The sequence below is a fragment of the Acinonyx jubatus genome, chromosome D2, assembly GCF_027475565.1.
Source record: "Acinonyx jubatus isolate Ajub_Pintada_27869175 chromosome D2, VMU_Ajub_asm_v1.0, whole genome shotgun sequence".
Classification (NCBI taxonomy): domain Eukaryota; kingdom Metazoa; phylum Chordata; class Mammalia; order Carnivora; family Felidae; genus Acinonyx; species Acinonyx jubatus.
This window is the reverse complement of record NC_069393.1, coordinates 11,681,085-11,699,539: the sequence shown is the minus strand read 5'-3', so window position 1 is coordinate 11,699,539 and position 18,455 is coordinate 11,681,085. Positions and strand designations below refer to the sequence as shown.

The 18,455-nt window shown below is 45.6% G+C and overlaps 1 long non-coding RNA gene across 1 annotated transcript; it reads left to right on the top strand.

The window, feature by feature from the left end:
• The first annotated feature begins 4,983 nt into the window (after positions 1–4,983).
• On the top strand, positions 4,984–16,299 carry LOC113596501 (uncharacterized). Its single transcript, XR_003417244.2, has 4 exons — positions 4,984–7,777; positions 7,945–8,422; positions 8,556–8,648; positions 10,026–16,299. It is a non-coding gene; the product is annotated as an uncharacterized LOC113596501 (long non-coding RNA).
• The last annotated feature ends 2,156 nt before the right edge of the window (positions 16,300–18,455 follow it).

Sequence of the window (18,455 nt, the reverse complement as noted above, 5' to 3'; positions counted from 1 at the left end):
AAAGAGAATGTCCAGATAAGCAGGAGAAGCGGGAGAGAGTAGTTAATTCAGCAAATATTTGTTTAGAGCCTGTTATGGACCAGGTACTGTTGTTTTAGGATACACTTGGGACACGTTCGTGAAAACCAGACAGGGCTCTGTCTGTATGGAGCATACACATTCTCAAGGCCAATCGCAAAAAGGACTGGAAAATGTCCACTGAGCTTGACAAGGAAAGCGCTAAGCTGGTAGGCTTGTGAGAACAGCTCTAAAGGGCTTGTTAGAGTGGAGGCCCCTGTCTCCACAGGCTAAGTGGTGAATGAAGGTGAGGGAGTATAGAATCGTGTGTGTGATTCGTTCAGAAGTTCAGCTGTCAAGGGATGGAGGAAGAGCTGCATAGAGCAAAGCATTTTTCTTGTAAGCTAAGAAAGGCTGAGCCCGTTAAGCTGATGGTGCAAATGAGTGTCAACATCTGGAAGAGCAAGGAGAGATATTAAGAGTTCAATGGTCAGGGACAAGGTGAGGTAGACCTAGAAAGTTCTTTGAACAACCTAAGCTGACGGAGAGGGAGTCCTGCAGGGAATTGTCTTAGACACCACCAAGACCTTAGCAGCATACTCTTCCCACTTCCTCACTAATAAGAAACTGGGGCACACTCAGCCCTTACTTCCATGAGCCATGGCAGGAGATGCCTTCCAACTCCTGGATCCTTCTTAGTGTCCAACTTGCTTCATTAGGCACAGGGCTTCCTTCTAAACCAAACCTTCCTTCCTTCCTTCCTTCCTTCCTTCCTTCCTTCCTTCCTTCCTTCCTTCCTTCCTTCCTTCCTTCCTGATCCTGGTTGAGAAGACAACCAGAAGTGGTGGTGCTGACCTCCAATCTGAAACCATCATGCAAGAAACTTAGGCCATAAAAGTGGGGAAGTAGCAGAATTCCTCCTGCTTTGTTCTGGTTTTCAGAAAACCAAGAGTTCTTTATAGAAAACAGGAGTGACCAACCCAGGGCAGTAGGATAAGATCAAGCAGATTGTTCACTGTGTAGGGGCACGTGGGCTCGGGAGCAAATGAAGACTGGAGCTCTCTGCTTATCAGGCCTCGTCCCTGGGCCATGGGCTTGAAACTCCAGCAAGAGACATCTTTTTTTCTTTTTTCTTTTCTTCTTTTTTTTTTTTCTTTCTAATTCATACAGACATACTCCTTATCCACTAGAAGCAGCCCTGGAAAAACTCCAAAAGATACCTCAGTAGACACTCTACCAGTGGCCAGATGAGGTATTCCTTATTTTTTGATAGATAATTCCAAGCTCTCATTTACTTAGCGCAAACCTGAAACATGACTATTTCCAGAGTCTAGTAAGAAATTCTTGAGTGGGTATTTTTTAGTGATATCTCTGATAGCCAAGAAATCATCCGCAGATGAGTCATACAAGAGTCAATGCAAGTATTAAAGAAACACATGGGAAAAATCTACGACCTCATTAGACAACAAAGAAAGTAGAATTGAGCAGCCTTGAGGCAACATTTTAAACACATAAAGATAGAATGATTTTGTCCTGTGTGGGGAAGTTGGTGATGAAGTTTACCCCTCACAGGACAGCTGGCATCATTTGAGGGCAAACCCACTTGCAAAACAGAATGACAACATGCCCCAACAACTATAAAGATGTTCCTATTCTTTTTTCCCCACACGGTTATCCCATGCCTGGAAATTTATCCCATGGAATTAATTCAGAAAAAAAAAAAGGCTATATGCGTGAAATGGTTCATGGCATCATGATGTACGTATCAGATAAATAATAGGAGCTCAATAAATAATTATGCATTGATCTAGCAGTACATGAGGGTGTCTGCTCTAGGAACATTCTGCAGAGACTAGCTCTGTGATACTGGTATGTTTTCAGAAGTCATCCACACAAAAGGTGTGCAAGCATCTTATAAAACGAAATAGCATATATACACGTTACACAGCGGTGTCTTTGGTATCCACAGGTGATCTTTAGCAAAATTTTCACAAGGAAAATAATCTAGGCATTGCTTAGTGCTTAATATAAAGTAACAGTCCTCAAATTGAAGTGTATTTCAGACTCCACCCCCCAGCAGTTCTGATTCAATGGGTTTGGAGTGGGGACTGAGAATTTGCATCTCTGACAAGGTTCTCAGACAAGCTGACCGTGTTGGTCCCAGGGCCTCACTTTGAGAACCACTGGTTTAGAGTAACTAGCTTTGGCCCCGGGAATTCTAATTATGTCTAAGTATCTGGAATCAAAAACACAACTGAGATTTAAATGATTAGGGGTCACGAATTATGCCTTACTCATCCATGTGTCCCTAGCACCGAACCCATGTCGTGTCTGGGTTAATGCTTGTTAAACCGAGTTGCAGCCACAGCCGGGAATTTCAATAAATTAAAGGCACATCTTCATTTCACTTTCCGGTTTTTCTCCATCCACTGGAGGCAAGGATTGACGAGACCATGGGTCACAGTCATGTTTATGTGGAGGCCACCTGGTTGGCTCAAGCTCTCTGATCTGACCTTGGAGTATTTAAACAGCTGTTGAGACCGGGCAGCGGGGTGGGTGGTGAGTCCCTGCTCTTTCTGTTTTCTGTGCCTCTTAGATCCTAGACTCTCTGTGATGGAGGCCCAAAAAGTGACCCTGTGGCCGAGGATGTACTCTGTGCATTTTCCGCAGTGACAACCGGGAGAGAGCAGTGTGCTTGAGAATCACGTGGGCGTTGAGTTCCCTGAAGGGATGTACTACGATTTAAAAAAAGTACTTCAATTAACATCTCTTTCACGCCTGTGTTTTCACAAATTGTGGAAATGCTAGTCCCACGTTTGCAAAATGCTCTGCAAAAGGGTTTTGTCATACTTTTAAAAATTTTGCTTCCAGTAATAAGGTTTCTTTACAGGTTTGCCGGCATGGCATATGATTAATCTTTTAAATTTCTTTTATCTTACGGGAAAAATTATATTTTTATTGTTTTAAGTTGCATTTTCCCAACTCCTAAGCCTCCTATGTTCACTGTCCAATTGTGTCTCTTCTTACGGGATTGTGGTGCCTTTGTTAAGGAAATTTCCTTTTATTCCTTTTCTAAGGCTTCTTCCTTTTTAAATTAGAATAGGTATTGAAATTTACCAAATGCCTTTTCAAGTCTATTAAAACTCATACATTTTCCCCTTTGATCTGTTATATTGCAGCGGATTATATGAATATATTCTACATACTCTACAGAATAAATTCTACTTGGCCATAATGTTATTCTCTCAATATTCTGCTGGATTCAGTTTTTAAATAGTCTCCCAGTATCAGTTCATAAGTGACATTTGCTTATGAACTCTTAATTATATACTGATTGAACCACATCCCCCTCTGGCTCTCCATATTTCTTCAATCTGAATTGAGGTTCTTGTATCTTTTCTCCTCTTCACACTATGTTTCTCTTGTGTATGTTTCTATTTCCAAAGAACTAATCACTGATGAGAATTTCTTGTATTTTCCACTGCTTGTTGGGTTTATCCCTGTTGTACTAAAAATTTGACAGTCATGTGTGTTCTTCGATCTATCACCTTGATCCAGTTCCAATGCCATTGCTGCTATACCTAAGAAAAAAATTTATGTCTACCTTGTATCTTTCTGCCCTATTAAATTCTCTTTTTCAGACTGATAGTTTTTCATTAATTGCTTTGGGTTTTTTTGGATAAACAGTGATAGCACATACAAACAACAATTTTACCCCCTTTCCTCACTTTTCTTTTCATTGTCTTATTTCAGAGACTAGAAATTCTAGACTATGTTAAACATGGTGAGAGAGGACATCTTTATCTTATTTTTGATGTTAACAGGACTCACTTTTTCACCATGCATATCGTATTAGCTGTTGGCTTTATATAGACATTTAAAAAATCTTTATTTATTTATTTTGAGAGAGAGAAAGAACAAGCAAACAAGCAGGGAAGGGGCAGAGAGAAAGGGAGAGAGGATCCCAAGCAGGCTCCACCCTATCTGTGCAGAGCTCTCGGTGGGACTTGAACTCACAAACAGTGACCTAAGCCAAAAGCAAGAGGCAAATGCTTGACTAAGCGCCCCTAAACCTTCTTTATCTTGTTGGGGTTCTGTCTCTTTGTTCCCTCTATTTCTAGATTACTAAGCCATTTTTAAAAAATAGGTATTGATATTGAATTTTTATCAAATTCCTTTTGACCTTTATTCAGAAAGTCAATTTTTCCCCTTTGACTTCATGAAATAAATACATTTCCTAATTGAGGGAGGTCAGTGTCAACCTTTTGTCCTTGGTTTTCTTTCATTGTCTCCTGTCATCTTTGCAGAGCAGGCTGAAAACGAGCCCCTGGGCGACAGGTGATAGGGTGTCCCCTGCCATTGAAGATGGCAAGATGGATGGACGGGAGTCTGATTTTCTGGTTGTTGTTGTTGGTTGGTTGGTTAGTTGTCAGTCATGGGAAGAAGTCACTCTCCAAAAGTGTCACCCAACGGCAAAGAGAACAAGGTCCTGCAGAACCAGGCACATGTTATAGCCAATGGATGAGAACAGACCAACTGGGGAACAGGACGGAAACCATCACTCTGGCTCTTTACCAGCTAAACGACCGGGCACGGACACCCCAGGTGTGCTCTTTGTCAGGTCAACATGCCCAGAGTGGGTGCCGGGGCCGAGCTAATGAAGACTCTCTACTGTAACTTCTTACCCTCCTCTCATTTTGTTTGTTTTCTGAGTAGTGGTTTTGATTCTGAAATACTTCATATTTGGCCATTTTCCTTAATGCTAAACACTTAGGACTAAGCCTCAGGATTTCCACCAGCCATGGGGAAATGCTTTTCTTGTGAATGCTGTTTGGCTAATGTGCCCAATTATCTCCTATGTTCACAATTATTTCCACAAGGTACATCCTGGACCTTTCTAATTTAATACAAGCTAATGAATTATGTGTGGGAGATATATATATATATATTTTTTTTTTTTTTTTTTTAAGAATTCAGTCATGGAAGGTGAGCCATCTTTCCACTGAGTGTGTGATTCTAAAGGCCTTTCTTGGTATTTAACTACAGGGTAAGACAAAAGCTAAACATGTTAAGGCCCTAATGATGAGCCTGGTAGGCTAGGTTATCGAACTGTGAGAGAGGATTCAGATCGTGCTTGCTCCCCAAAAACATGCTCAGTGGAGGCAGATCTGGAGACTCGGATAGAACCCTAGGCTGCCACACTCAAAACCTCCAGCGTCTTTAGCAGGGGAGCCGCGAAGGGTCTCAGAGCCTGCTCCAATCACAGCCCTGCTAAGAGGTGAAGCTTCTCAGAGCGAGTGGTCACAGCCACCATGTCACCCATCCCCGTTACTATTGTCCCATTGCGCTAACACGTCACAGGCTGAGTGGGAACCTAACTTAGGCTCTTCAGTGGCCTTGTTCAAAGTGTTTTTGGGTCAATCACAGTGCTCTCTCAACAAGACAGATTTGGGGCTGAAAGACCAAGCCAGTCAGGAAATGGACACGAAGATCCCAGGTCAAGGAGGGGCAAGAGAGGTCTTGAAAAGCCAAGGACAAGTAAAATTACGAGAGAGGAAAGACTACAAGGAAACAGGCAGTGAGTGGACGGCGAAAGGAGAAGAAAGGAGCAGATGTGCTGAGCAGAGTGGGTAAGTCTGGAGAAATACAGACTGAGGTTCTGATGTCTCCCAGTTGTGGTTCTTGGAGGCGTCCGCATGTGTGTTTGCTTCGTGTCCCCGTGTTCCCTGTGACTCCTGTGTATTCTCGCGTTGCCCACCTGCAGGTGCTAGTCTGTGTGTCCTCGCAGTCAAAAGACCCGGCCCCGGACGCTGACAGTTTGAGAACCCCCTTCGACAGGCAGTGGGACCTTTACTCTCACCCCGCTGTTCCGAATCTGCCCACCTCACGGGAACCCTGTCAGACACTAGCATGTCTGGGACTGTCCAGGGCTTGAGGCTTTAAAGTTCGCCAGCAGGGCCTGGACCTCTTCACACTCAAACCCGGGAGGCCTGGAGATCATCCTTTAGCTCCAGGAGGGCTCGTCCGGTGCTCTCAAGTCATGAATGGTTATTTACCAGGGGGCCTGGGGAGCCGGTCTCCTACGTGTCCCCTCACACCCCTGGAACTGCCACAGTGACAGTGCCACTCGCTCTCAGTCCCATTTTTTTTTTAATGTTTATTTATGTATTTTGAGAGAGAGGCAGAGGGAGTGAGCTGAGGAGGGATACAGAACCCGAGGCAGCTCCAGGATCCGAGCTGTCAGCACAGAGCCCATGTGGGGCTTGAAGTCAGCACGTGATCATGATCTGAGCCACCAACTGGGCCACCCAGCCCCAGTCCCATTCTTTGGAAACAAAAGAGCAAAAGAACAAAAGGTGAGAATTGATTGTAGGGAGTGAGTGTATCAGGAGAACATTTCTGATCTCACCTTAGTGGAGGAAAGAAGGCTTTTTTGTGAGGGACTTCAGCACCGGGAATTTTCCTAACGCCCCGGATTCCCGTGGAGCTCGCTGCCCATTGGGCAGCTTTTCTCCTGTGGGGACTGAAGGGCCGGCAGGATGTGGATGGACGTGCCCACACGAGAGGAAAGATGCTCCCTGTGGAGACGGTAGCACGACTCACAGCGGACAGCGTGGGGTGGTCAAGCTTGCTGTCTATACAGAGAGCCAAGGACAGGAAGGTAAACCGAGGCTACATCCTGCAGTGCTCCTTGCGTGGGCAGAGTGGGCATCGGTTTTAGGAACAAGAGAGCGGTTCATCAGAGCCTTCGGGGAGGACCGGGCTTTGTGAGGACCGGAGGGAGGAGATCGGACACAAGACCAGGGTAGATGAGTGACCTACCTGGGCCAAGGACAGAGGCAGTCGGAGCTACCCTTGGAAGTTGCTTGTTTATGGCGTTGTGGAAGAGGGACGGTGACTTTTAGGAAAGTGGGAAATGCCAGAGGGGGAGGGGATGGAGAAGAGGAGGAGGAATGGGGAGAGAGAGGCACTTCTTGGATCACTTTAAAAATCTTCAAAGACTCAGTTGATGAGTTACCATCAGACTTCAACACACCCTGTCTCAGGGGGAGACTCAAAAAAATACACGTAGATCATGGCTAAATTAGACTAAGCGTTTCATGTCTGCACTGGGGGAAGTGTGTTGGTCTATAACATATATGTCACTAAATCCTTGAATGTGCTTGCAATTTGTATAGAAATGTAAAAAAAATAAAACCCAACAAAACCCAACTTAGCCTCCTTTTGTCCCCCCCCCCCCAACCCCCGCCAAGACAGTTCGGCTATCCTAGGGTCTCTTGACTTAGATTTTTAATTCATTGTGATAATTTTCAAGTCAGTTAAAAATTTCCCACATACTATCGATTTATGACTACAAATCAGAAAAATCTAAACCCTCTGTCTTAGCACATCACATCTTTAATAAGACATTCTTTCCAGAATGACATTTCAAGGATATCTGGAGGTGACCGATGGGATGATAATTTTGAGTGAATTTAGAGTTTTAATTACTGTTTTATTTGTAATTGCAAGTGGGTGCTGTGGAGAAAAAAAAAAGAGCTATCAACAAAGGAAATAATTGTTCCAAAGAATTACATCTGCACTGCATTCTCTGTCAAAAATTTCTCATTAAAAATGTGTTTCTTTAAAAGTAACTCAAAGCAGCTGATGAAATATAAGAGCATGGAAAGTTTCAAATCCCAGAGCAAATGTGGATTCATCAGGGATCATTTGCCAGAGACCTGACTCAATGGCAAAAGACCTTCTCACCATTTCTCACATCCCTTCCTGGGTTTCATACGTAAGTTCAGATGCCTGCAGTTTTATTTCCAAAGCTCAGTATTTTCCACTTAAACACTTCCTTTTCATAATACTTCTGGTGTCTCTGGAGTGTTATTACCGTTTGATTTTTCCCTTTTAATAATGACTCCGACTGTTGTGTTTTTTTAATTTTTTTTTTATTTTAAGAGAGTGGATAAAGAACGACTAAGCTACGAACAAGTCTCCCAAAGAGGAGACAATCCCGTAAACCTTCCCAGGATCTCTGCACCACCTGCCAAGGCTGACGCGTGAGAGATGGCTGTTACCAAGATTATTCCCAAACATCCTCTAGCTTGCTGGAGACCACAAAGATCAGTCCTGCCTGAGAGGCCACCGGTGTGCATCTCACAAAAGAATAAGATGATGGAAAAATATGACCATCTCCTTGAAGTAGGGGCTGCCAATGGAAGAAAAGCAGTAGATGGGCAGAAGACAAGGTCAAAACCCAGGTCGGGCTGACGCTGTCTGGAAGACCAAAAGCCAGCTGCCTTATCAACGAATTTAATGAGCACCTATTATGTGTGGGGACCTTGCCAAATGCTGCAGGAATCCCTTCCTGAGGGTATTTACAGTCTATTGAGGAGACAAGGCACGTGTAGACCAAATGATTTAATTATCATCTCAGGTGGGTGTTTGGTTGATCTCTGGAGTCCCTCTTGTTCTTCCCCAGAGAACACTATGATTTTATTTTTTCCCCCACTTTTAGAACACTTTTTCTACATATGTAAGTATATGCTGATTTGTTTATCTGTTTCTAGTCTGTCTTCTCATACTGAGCTGTAAGAGCGAGAAGAGCAGGGGCTGTGTGTGTTTTGGTATTGCTGTATCTCCAGAAGCGAACACAGTGCCTGGTGCGTAGAAGGTGCTCAGTAAATGTTTCTTTAATGAATCAATGAACGAACCAATGAATGAGAGATTGGCTGGGAAACTCTCAGGTGTCAGGAGAACACATTGCAGGCACAGCTAGAAAGAAAGTTGGTTAAAGCGACTTTTTTTTTTAATGTTTATTTTAGTTTTGAGAGAGAGACAGACAGACGGACCACGAGTGGGGGAGGGGTAGAGAGAGAGGGAGACACAGAATCTGAAGCAGGTTCCAGGCTCCGAGCTGTCAGCACAGAGCCCGATGCGGGGCTGGAACCCACGAACCACGAGATCATGACCTGAGCTGAAGTCAGATGCTTGACTGACTGAGCCCCCCAAGCGCCCCATTTCGGGGTCTTTATTACTAGTTACAGATAATTCTCAGACTCTGAAAATGTGATTGCTCAAATTTCACTTTAAATATAGTCAGTACGAGTTGATATTTATAGAAGTTTTACTTCCCTCTATGCTGGAAAAAGCCTCCTGCCTGTTAGAATTCTCTATCTGCGTTCTTTGCCTCCACAAGGGCAATGAATGACAGGACCAACAACAATGGTAACATGGCCGCTGTTTAGGTAGCACTTCCTGTATGGCAGGCACGGGGCTGACTGGTCTAGGTAACTAATCTATCCTTCCCCGTAGATGAGGACGCTGCAGCACGAGAGGTGTATTACCTAGAGTGGGGTAACTTATATTTTGCCACTGTGGCGTCCATGTAGTTTGGTGGTCAAGGTTATCTACTGAACACAGTTATTTGGGGCTTCAGGCTCCTTTCATATAGAAAGCCAGTAGGGCATCAGAATCCTCCTTTTGGCCCCTGTGAATCTGGTGGTAGTTGATAAGAGAAAGGGGAGGGAATGTGAGGATCAGGCAGAAGGGTTTAGATTCCAAGTCGAGAAGTGGTCTATTTCCTCCCTGTGCTCAGATTCCATCGGCCAGGTGTCGATTCCATGACCCCATCGAAAGGCAAGGGGGCTGGGATGCATGGTCTTGGCAAATGCCCAGGAAGAAGAGGAAATGGTGTCAGTGAGCAGCTAGTTTCTGTCTCTCAAAGGCTAAGTGACTCATAAGATAATAAATATTACAGCTCGGGGACCCAAACCCACGTCAGTTGCAAGCTGTTAACCGCACACTCCCTTTCTTCCCTTCATCTGTCAGTTCATTGTCAGTGTTTGCTTGTTTTGTGTCGAATGTATAGTGTACCACAGCCAGGCCATGAAGGGAAGGTTCTGGTCTGCTCTTTGTCAGGAGGACTCACCACCTGATCAAGGGCTGGGCTGAAAGCAGATTATTTGAAGGGGCAGGAAGATGGATGGCTGTGATACTTCCTCTGTGAAACCATATAGCCTCCGTTTTCATGTCAGCAGCTCGGGGGTGCTGTTCCTGCTGAACTAATTCCCGCCAGATATCGTGAGGCCACGTTAGACCAAGGACATCGGACCCTTCTCTGTGGCCGGGCTGCTCACGGACCCTTGGATCTCCCATTGCTAAACCTGTGTAATGGGCATAACTTCATTTTACCCAGTCCACTGTGCAAGATATGCACCTTTAAGTATTTCTTTAACTCAAGTTGCCATACTTCATTGATTCCAATACATGCCTTTTCGTGCGTTAGCGTCTCAGAAATCAGGATCTTCTCACTGATGGCATCTTTGAATAGCTATTTCCCGGGTGGCAGGGCGGACGGAATGGCCCGTGCATGTCTGAACTTGTTCACAGGCATTCCTATGACCGTCCCTTCTGTTGAAGTCTGTGCATTGTTGATAGGACCCAAGTTGAGTTTAGTTGCTGTTTGAAATGTTTTCAAAAAGATCATCCCAAGTTTCAGGTTTGAGATGAAAAGTTGTCGTCAACAGAAAGGTTTGGAAACAGAGCAGTGGGGTGCAAATATGATATTAGTGAGGCAGGTATTTGTGTTGGGGGGGTCGCTGAAAAGCAACAACCTCATACACGGTAATAGATGTAGATTACTACAAGCGTTTGAAACTGTGATCATTTTGTTACTGAGTTGTGTACAAAGGCAATGCCTGTTTGCACACGTCAAGCAAGCAAGCACCCACATCAGACCTTTTAGAATGGATGGCAGCATCTCGGAAGAAAACCTGGAGCCAATAGTGGGGACGCTTGTAAGAAATGTTTCGTCATCAATACAGAGGACAGCGCCGTGCAGAAAAATATGAACATTGATTCTGAATGCGTAAACTCTGAATGCGAAGATAACTTCGGGAATTTCTTAACGAATTTATTTTCTTTTTTGTATACGCGTGAGTGTGATGTATAATAAAAGCCTCTGACCCAATAAGTCTAGAAAAGCTTTTTCAGCAAGCATAAAATACAGATTTTAAGTGATGAGAAAGCATCGTTTCATAGATGAATTGGCGTCTTTCTTTCTTAGTGGTACATAAATTAATGATGCATTTTACAATCGATGGCTTCTGAGTATCAATGAAATAACTACTTTCTCATTTGAGTTCCCATTCCTTTGGGTATTAGAAATTAAATTTCTGTCAGTTCAGCAGCACCCCTCCCCATGATTACACTGCATTCCTGGGGGCTTACCCACAGCTACCATTTAGACTGAGGACACTGTGCTTGTTGGGCATGAGTTTCTCTCTGTGCTGGCAGCCACCGAGATGGCCATGTCTGATGCCACACAGACTGCTGCTGGGTCCTTTTCCTGTTCTCATCTCAGGCCTCTTTCAGAGTTGGGGGGATCTTTCTGCTAGTTCAAGTGGGCTTGGGGTCCACCTCCCTGGCAGCGAAGACACTGAGCTGGTGAGGCCCTGGGCCCCTCGGTGGGCTCTCTGGAGCAGGAAGGGCAGTTTGCATCCTCTTGGGCCCTGGGTGGAATTCACTCTTCCCACTGCTCTTAGGCATGTAGGATCCAGCTTCCCTTTGCCATCTCTTTGGAACGGGGAGACCTAGACCCCGCCATGTTTCCACTCTGGCATCTCGTGGCCTCCCTGGCTCCACCTGGGGAAGGGGTACGCGTGTCCTCTGGCCTGGGTGGGGTTTCTGGTTGTTCCTCTTCCATCTCTGCATGATGAGGGGAGGGGGCTGTGCTGCAGGACCCCCTGTTGAGGTCCCTCCTGGCCTCCTCTCCAGCCTGCCCTGTCCTCCTGGTCTGGGCAATGCCTTCTAACCTGGAGGGCCAGAGAGCCTGTCTCTTACTCACCTCCCCAAGTTTTGCAGCTCCTCAGAGGCTTTGGGTTCTAAAACTCAAGCCAAGGACAGACTCGTGGTTCCCCTACCGTCTGGACGAGTGCTTCAGAGCACAAAGCTGACTAAATGGAAGAAAGATCTGGAACAAAGAAACACAAGAAAATCACATTGGCTCACATTTCAAAATATCACCCCAATGCAGGTTCTCACCGTGGTTCCCCTTTCCCCTTTATTTTAATGTGTTTGTGTGGGTCCATTTCTCACATTGTCGGTTTTCCACCCTATTTTGTAGTAGCCTGGGGCCCCGTTCTAACTACGATGCCTCAGATTGACTGTTTCTCATTACCTCGGAAACTGGGGTGAAGGGACAACCATGTTCTTCCTTCACCTCCTCCTCCTTCAATTGTTATCATATAAAGTTTATAATCTTTGTTCCATCATAGAGAATCCATAACATGAGACGAAGCAGAAGGAAGGAAAGGAAATCATGCATCACCTCACTGTGCTAAGACATCCACTGGTTGGTGACATTTTGTTCTTTCTCAAGTTGGTTCTTCGTGCTTACATAGCTTTTGTATATTTTTATATAGCTGACATTGCATCAGCCATAAAAACAAATATCCTGCTTCGTTCGTTCAACACTGTGGCTGAGTATGTTTCCTTATTATCCTCAAGTCTTCAGAACCCTTAGTTCAATGTGGCCGTTTATGCAACCATCTCCCTTGCGTTGAGCACTTAGCGTATTCCCTTCATCATAAATAAACGATAGCATTGTGATGACATCCTTGTGCATGAAAGTTGCCCCGCCGTTTCTGACTATTGTCTTGAGATAGACTCCCAGGATCGGGATCGCTTGTAAGACTGCCGTCTTAAAAACAAGCCATTTCCCTACCCTCTCTGTGGTGTCTTCTCTGCCCATTTATCAGTTGTTACAGTAACGCTTATCTGCGGGTAGCGCGTACTGTTTGGCTGGGAGTTTTCTACAAGCTGGTGTCCTTACAACAATTTGGCATTTATCTATAGGAGGTCACGTCCGGTACTTCCATGTACAAAGTCTGACTCGGTTACTTCGAAAGTTTCATCATTTTTTAGCCAAAGATGTTGACAGGCAGCCTGCGGCATTAGACCTGGAGCGTCACATCGAACATGAAAATGACTCTGAACGTGATGTGGCCGATTTCGTTTTAAACAAACATCCAACGCTGATCCATAAAAAGCACTGTCCCCTCCAAAGAGCCACTGTGGATGGCCGAGCACTTATTCCAAAGATGCATCATCACTCAAGATGGTTTCAGGCCTCCCCTCTTGAAAATGGCTGTCAGAGTCTTGTGAATATCCTCCATGAAGAAAAACAAAAAAAGAACAAGCTTAATCCTTCGAGGAAGAATTGGATCTTGGGAGCCTTTCAGTGGTATTCAGGATAAAATCTGAGTGGACCGTGGGGTTGGTGAGCAGGTGGACAAGACCAATAAAACTGTCGTAAGGCCGCGGGGTGACTTTCTGGTGCGACTAGTCGGTAGCCGAGTGTATGGACACAGTTCTCCGAGAGAAAAGAGTTACGCTGTAAGCCACAGCAGCATCTTTGGGACGGAAGCATCACCCATGTTGACATCAGGTTGGGGAAGTATATGCTCTGAAGCATTTAACCTCGGCTCATTACTTACTAGTGATATCATTTAAATTAAAATAGTCACTTTTTTTTTTTTTTTAAGTATGAGATCGGGGCGCCTGGGTGGCTCAGTCAGTTAAGCGTCTGAGTCAGCTCAGGTCATGATCTCGCAGTTCGTGAGTTCGAGGTCCACATGGGGCTCTGTGCTGACAGCTCAGAGCCTGGAGCCTGCTTTGGATTCTGTGTCTCCCTCTCTCTCTCTCTGCCCCTCCCCTGCTTGCACTCTGGCTCTCTCTCTCAAAAATAAATAAACATTAAAAAAAAAAAGTCTGAGATCAGGAAGAAGAATAAAATGTATGTATTGCAAATTCCTGCGCTTAATTTTAACACTCCAGGGAGGACCTTGCCTCTTTTAAAACAATGCCATCTTATCCGTTTAAAATAATACAGACGCATCCCAGGGAATTGGGGAAACCCAGGAACTTTGTCTCTCAGAGATGTTCCCTCATAATATCTGATTGGGTTCCCTGGAAACAGAGTCCGAGATAAAAGTTGCATGCGGAGTGTATCTTGGGGAGACTCCCCTGGACGAAAGGGAGGGAGAAGCTCGCAGAGGGAGAGTCTGGCTCCAAATGTGGCTCCCACTGGCCGGGGCTGAGCGGGCCTGGCCTTCCAGAATGCTTCCAAAGGAAGGTAAGTGGGTGGGCCTTTGTGGCCCTGCCTCAGCAAGTCACTGCCCGCGCCCCCCCCCCCCCCCAGGGGCTAATTTTGGATGCGTCTACTTCCTGGGGCCCAGAACAATTCCCAGTGAGGGGTGCAGCTGTGAGCTATCAGCAGTGACGTCCCAGCCGCCGGGGAGGGATCAGGGCTCCAGAGAGGGACTTGGGTGAAGACACATGATCTACCACATTGCATGCACATTGGGATCCCCCCCACCCCCCACATCACATACAACTTCAAGCCCACTTTTTTTTGCTGAACGTTCTTTGGTGAATTGTCCCCATCTTGTGAACCTTTCTTTGAAAACATTTTAAGTAGATGCCTGTTTGATTGTGTGGAAATGTCATCTATGTAACCATTCTCTCATTGTGGGACAGCTCATTTTTAACACATTTTCCCCGTGAGAGACAATGTTGCCACGGCCACATTTGTGTCTCGGCGATGGTCACGGTAACAATGAAAAAAGAGTCCACACTTAATTGACTGCTTATTGCTGACCGGATCAGGCTAATATTTTTCTTGCCTTCCGTGTGGAGTTTTCATGAAAAATAAACAAGAAGATGCATATAAATAAAGATGTTACATTTAATAACTCAGTCGTCTTCACACCTCCGTGACGCAGAGAGAGTTATCCCCATTTTGCAGGCGAGGAACCCAAGGTCCAGAGAGGTTGAGTCCCCCTTGCAAAGTTGCACAGCTGGTGAAATACAGACACTCTAAATCCAGAGGTCAAACAATGCACTGTACTGCTTAGCCTGCTTTCCTGAAGTTCATGTCCTTAGAAGGAAAATTCTGAGGTCAAAGGGCTTGATTTATTTTAGAACTCATGATAAGAATTGCCAGACGGTTTTCCAGAAGCAGTGAGTACTTGTGCTAGCAGAGGAAGTGGGTTTATTTCAGCGCAGTCAACCCCGAAAACCCTCAATCCTTAGAACCATGATACACGCACGACTAGTCCTCTATTTCCTTGTCTTCCATCAGGCATTGTGAACATCGGTGGTTCTTTAAAAAAATTTTTTTTTAATTTTTAAAAAATGTTTATTTATTTTTGACAGAGAGAGCGAGGGACAGAGCGTGAGCTGGGGAGGGGCACAGAGAGGGAGACACAGAATCCACAGCAGGGTCCAGGCTCCGAGCTGCCAGCACAGAGCCCGACGGGTCTCAAACCCATGAGCCACGAGATCCTGACCTGAGCCAAAGTCACAGGCTTAACCGACTGAGCCACCCAGGCGCCCCTGAACGTCGGTGGTCCTTAAGCAGAAGGTTTTCTTTTTGTTTTAGCACGCACGACTTTTTCAGGATCATCTTGTAAGGGTTGACTCCGTTGTGCTGCCTACATTTCCAAGAAGAATTTTTCGTTTGCGGAATGAATGCATGAATGAGGGCGGGGAGAGAACGTGAACCCGCAACCCCTCGCTGGGAGTGAAGCAGGTGAATGGAAACCCCGGAGAAGACCGTCCTCCAGAAACAGCGGGAGTAGTTTTCGACAATGGAAAGGTTTCCCAAAAATTCTTTGCCAGGGTCTTTTTCTGAGTCTCCATTGAACTGCTTATTTAATAAGCACTGTCCACCCTTTACGAGCTGGACTCTATCATGTGCTTGGAAACACCAACGTTTCATGCTGGGAACAAAAACCTTTGGGGTCATCTAGCCCCCACCTGATTTCAAGCTGGAGGAGCACGAAGTCAGGGCAGCCCCCTGCTAGGGGAGGGGCATTTCCCTGTTCTGGGGGTGGCAGTGCAGGAGCTGGGTTGCTGTTATCTTTCATTCGTGGTCAGAGGAACCCTTCTAAGATGTCACCAGAGCTATTTTGCATTATTTTAGCAGTGACTTAGGCTGATGCTACCTTCAAATACCTCGATATTTAGTTTGCCACCGAATTCTGAAGGACTTCTTTGGAAAACCAAGAAGTTTTTCCCTCAATATTTTGCCCTTTGGCACTGGATCAAACCTCTCCAAGTTCATTTCCTGACCTCCTCCTCTTCCACCTAGGTTCCTGGGAGGCTTCGGTGAGCTAACGTATGTAACATACGTCCCCAGAGTAAGCGCTCAGTAGATACTGGCTTCCACTTCCTCTGGGTCCGCACGTTCCCTGAACTTTCTTCCACCTGGGATGGCGAATGATTGTGTGAGTTTCCTTTCTTTTTTCCTTCTTTCTTCCTTCCTTCCTTCCTTCCTTCCTTCCTTCCTTCCTTCCTCCCTCCCTCCCTCCCTCCCTCCCTCCCTGTTTCTTTCTTTCTTTCTTTCTTTCTTTCTTTCTTTCTTTCTTTCTTTCTTTCTTTCTTTCTTCCTCCCTCCTTCCCATCCTCCCTCCCTCTCTCTCTGTCTCCCTTCCTTCCTTCCTTCCTTCCTTCCTTTTTCTTTCTTCCTTCCTTCCTCCCTCCCTCTCTTTCTTTCTTTCTTTCTTTCTTTCTTTCTTTCTTTCTCCCTCCCTCCCTCCCTCCCTCTTTCTTCCTTCCTTCCTTCCTTCCTTCCTTCCTTCCTTCCTTCCTTCCTTCCTCCCTCCTTCCCTCCCTCCATCTCTTTCTTTCTTTCTTTCTTTCTTTCTTTCTTTCTTTCTTTCTCCCTCCTTCCTCCTTCTTCCTTCCTTCCTTCCTTCCTTCCTCCCTCCCTCCCTCCTTCCCTCCCTCCATCTCTTTCTTTCTTTCTTGCTTGCTTGCTTGCTTGCTTTTAATTTAAACTTAATACTTTATTTATTATTATTTTTTCTCACTATAGGTTGTGTGAGCTGAGTCTCAGGGCCCTCATCTGAAAAAAAATACGGATGATACGTTACTATATAGTCAGTCCGCAGGGGTTTAGTGGAGATCAAATGAGTAATCCGTGCGAAGCGACTTGCACTGCCTGGCCGGGCAGGCGGCCACTACTGTGTAGTTGTCCTTGTCTCCTTGCCTGTTACTCTGCCGTTAGTATCTGGGCGCGGGGATGTCAGTTGTTCAGGGGGCTGGGCTGTCTACAGTGATGGAGCCTGTGCCCCTTAGTAATTTTCAGTCCTGCTGAATTTAGACAAAGGATGGCCTCTGTACAGAATCTATATAGAAAGAGTAAAATATTTCGATTTTTAGGGATTAATCATTAATTTCAGCCCAGGTATCGTCAATTTCTGTTTTTTCTCATCTCCTTGTTTCTTCTTTCCCGTTTGTGTACTCGTCTCCTTCTTTCTTTTTCCTCTTAATAATAACTCAAGCGACTGCAGTATGCTTTTCCTTATGGTTTAGTTGGAGGGATAATTTGTGACGAGCGGTTAACATGACTGTCACCGCGCCACAAGGTCCCCTCGTCGCTAAGTCTGATGAATTGGTCGTCCTGGCCTCTGGTAGCCTTTGACACCGCTAAACCCTCGCTTTCCTGGGACTTGGGGACACGACTTCCTTTCTTCCTGTTTCACCTGTCCTCAAGTCCCTCAGGGCTTCTTCCCTTCCTTTGCCTGTCACGGAGCTCTGAAGCTCCCCGAGTTGCATGTGCAACCATCTTCTTTACTCATTTCGCACTTTTTTCCGGAGCCCCTTCATTGTTGAATCCCACATCGCTGCCTCTGACCCAGACTGCTCAGTAGCGTCCATGGTGGGGCCCCTTCTCGTGGGTGCGCCTCTCACGAATCAAGCCCAGTGTGCAGAGAACAGAGCCTGTCATCACTTCCCCCCCAAACCAGCCGACTGCGACCCTTAACCCCCAGGCAAGGATTAGTGCAGACACGATCGGTCCAGGTGGCACAGCAGAGTGAATAAATGAAGTATTTTGTCTTTTCTGAGTAAAAGCTCTCTCCGTTCTCAAATGTCACCTTCCCTATGAAGGCTTCGTTTCAACCCGTCCTTCTCTATGCTGCATGATCTGGGCCTTGTTATAACATTTATTTTATGCTATCACTATGCTTCATTTATGTTTCTTTTCTTCTGGACCGGGAGTCAGTAAACTTTTTTGGTAGAGGGCCAGAGAGTAAATACTTTAGGTTTTGTGGGCCATATGATCTCTGCTACAACTAACTACTCAACTCTGCGGTTATAGCGTGAAATTGGCCGTAGACGAAACATGAACGAATGGAGTGTGGCTGTGTTCCAATAAAACTTTATTTACCAAAACAGGCAGAGTGGGCGGGATTTGACCCGTGAGCCACAGCTGGCTGCCTGTGTTCTAGATTTTGAATTCTTAAAGCGTTACTTCATGAGAATTTCAAGTTTAGACGTCCTTTTACCAGCCAGATCCCTAAAGAGGCCTGAGCACCCAAAGGCAAGTAAGACTCAGTCCCTGACCTCAAGGAGCACACGTGTTGTGATGGAGAGGACATGACAAAGAACCATGAACGGGG